At 31.7% G+C, this 2,886-nt stretch overlaps 1 long non-coding RNA gene across 1 annotated transcript in view; it reads right to left on the bottom strand.

Annotated features, from left to right (window-relative positions):
• Window positions 1-256: 256 nt before the first annotated feature.
• The window catches only part of LOC107447903 (uncharacterized), a 5,121-nt gene continuing 2,491 nt past the window's right edge, over window positions 257-2,886 (bottom strand). Inside the window, exon 2 of the long non-coding RNA XR_006227130.2 lies at window positions 257-668. This is a non-coding gene — a long non-coding RNA (uncharacterized lncRNA). The remainder of the gene's footprint in view (window positions 669-2,886) is intronic.

Raw genomic sequence — 2,886 nt, 5'->3', positions numbered from 1 at the left:
TTTTAAGTTGTGCAATTATTAATATTTTAAGAAATTATCACTTTTAAAGTTTAAATATTTCGGTATACAAGGCAGTTTCAATAGTTTGAAATCAATGGTTTGCTTCAAGATTAAAAATCCTTAATTTGTGATTTAATTTCCTTGGTAAAAGAGTTTCAAACGAACAACTTTATGATAAAAATACCTATCAGATGCACTATTTTTTTAAGCATAAAAATTTATTGAATGAAACAGGTATGTCAAATAAAAATAGACATTTAACTTCAAAATGCTTTTAATTAAAAATTATTCAAAACTGAAAACTGCAGAAAAGATAAATATATCTGATAAAAGTCAGTCAATTCATGGTTTTTCTCAAAACTTCAGTTGGCTACCAGGATCCTCAAATTTCAATTGTTTTTTGGTGCTGGGACATCTCTGTTTGAAGCAGAGGTTTTAGGAACATTTTGTTGATCATCTCCGAGTAAAAAGTATGCTGCAGTAGTGGCAACAAACGAAATGCCTACAACGCCAGCTAATCCTTTCCCAATGTTTTGCACTGATTCATACTCGCTTGTCATAAGTAATGCTGAAGCTCCTGCGGCAGCTACATAGATTAAAGCACCAAAGGCTGCCTCACGACGTCTGATAGCCATATCTCGATTCAACAATTGATAGCCTCAGATTTCCTGAAAACAAAGATTTCACATATATATAGTTTGCTTAAAATTTTATTGGCTATCGATATGGGCTACAGGGGGTGTAGAGGAGAACACTATGGCAACACTTCGCATGTTTTCACTCTTAGCGTGAGGAGAGTCATAGGAGAAGGGATAGTACACGAGTTTCTCTTTATTTCTAAATAGCGTAAAAACTTTTAATTCCGAAAACTATACGGAACTCAAAACTACTTGGATATAGTTCTAAAAAAAGCATCGTGGAGATTTTAGCAAACATTTTTGACAATACAATACGAAAAATATTAAGGGGAAAATATCGTAGTGCATTCCTATACAATTGAAAATAGGAGGAGAGGAAAGGGGGGAGGTTCACGATATAGAACCGGTCTTTATATTCGAGAGTTGCGATCGCAAGTCAAAAATTTTAAAACTTCTTAAAAAAGCTTACTCTTTGAATATGGTTTTTTGTAATATATATCCATTAATTAAACTTAACTTTTAATAAACAATTTATAAAGGCTTGAGTACGATTCGGTTTTAGTTTTTCAAATACTAGAGCAGTTGGGAATCTTTTGAAGAGATGAAAGCATGTAGGCACCATAATGAAGACTAATTTATGATAAATGAGTCTATATTATGAAATAAAAGAACACCATTGTTCAGTAAACTGGCTTGCCAACTACTACGCTCTTTGCTAAATATTTTATGGAATGGTAGACATTTAATCTCCAAAGCTTTCAGGATTTTTTGTAATTTCACCATACTTTGAAAACCCTCACCACGAGAGCTTGAACAAAGTGGTGTTGCATTTGAAATTTTAAAACATTTGTGTAGTGGCGTGGAAGAATTGAGAGACAAAAGTAAAAAGCATTAATATATAGTCACAACACTAAGATATGAAGTGTCAAAGAGCTTTTCCATAAGATTAACGTAAGTGGAAAAAAGAAACTGAGGTATACATTAGCAGATTTAAAACTTCATTTGCTTTGAAAATATACAAATAGAAAATAACAGTCAACAAGTTTCAAGCACTTCAAAAGTAGGCGCCCATTTTCAAGACTTGCCGGACGTGAAAGAGAAGAAACAAAATTCATTTGAGATTTTTTTTAAAAAACGAAAAGTTGATAACGAAAAATTAAAAAAATAAAAACTTTCACGTCTGGATAATGGGCGGCCTTTTTTTGTAGCCCTGGAAAAATGCAGATTATGTATTGCGTATTTATCTAATTACGCATTTGAATTTAGAGCAGCAGTTCCCAAATGGTTCACCTTTTTGCGGAACCCTGGTTCCGAGAATTTAAAATTCTTAGACCGGTAAAAAGTTTTGAAACTTGTAATAGCATTTATATAATAAACAATAATTTCTTTGACAGTTTGATTATTTTTATGAAATTACTTAAGTAAAACGCCTTTAAAAAAAGAAATGGCGAAATTTATTAAAAAAACTGTCTCGCCTAACCTTTCAATTAAAAATAAAATGACCAAATTGAAGAATGACAAATCATGTTTCTCTGATAATGTTTATAAGAGTTCTTTTCCGAAAACAGCTCATTTTACAGCTTATTCAGTTTGAACAATTTATTCATTTTCAGCTAAAGTATGCACCAAAAACAAATTCGGAACTAGACTATGACCACTCCAGGTCTGCGAATTCAACTGTTGAACATAAGACCTATTGTTTTAAGACTTTCATTGGTAAAACTATTCTTCATTGATAAAAAATTCACTCTTCACATGAAATATTATTGAAATAATTGGTAGTCTTTCTGTGGTGAATATGCTCACAGCTACTAATAAATTTTTTTTATATGCTTGGAGTTCCACCAAAAGATGCTGGATCATTCCAGGGCTAAAGAGAATAGAAGGGCTAGTTCACTCCGCTCTTAGAGCTGAAGCTACGATTTCCCTCCTCATGACGTCACTGTGTCCACAGATCTCGGAGACCGCAAGCAAAGATATTACGATAACTTCGCATCTTTCTCTTTGTAAAAATAAGTTAGACTTTTTCTGGTTATTAGCTTTCAAACTTTACGTAATTAACACATTTCCGTTCATAAACATAGTTCAAAAAAACTTTCTTGGCCATTATATTAGAAAAAGTACCATTTTAAACTTATAAAAATGTTTTACTAGTTGGCGAAAATAACACTATAAATACTTTATTTTAAAAAGTTCAGTTTAAACTTTAATTATTAAGAAAAATGAAAGCATATATCGACACTTTTTT

Source organism: Parasteatoda tepidariorum, chromosome 2, assembly GCF_043381705.1.
Source record: "Parasteatoda tepidariorum isolate YZ-2023 chromosome 2, CAS_Ptep_4.0, whole genome shotgun sequence".
NCBI lineage: Eukaryota > Metazoa > Arthropoda > Arachnida > Araneae > Theridiidae > Parasteatoda > Parasteatoda tepidariorum.
The sequence above is the reverse complement of the archived record's forward strand: the minus strand, read 5'-3'. Positions and strand labels throughout refer to the sequence as shown.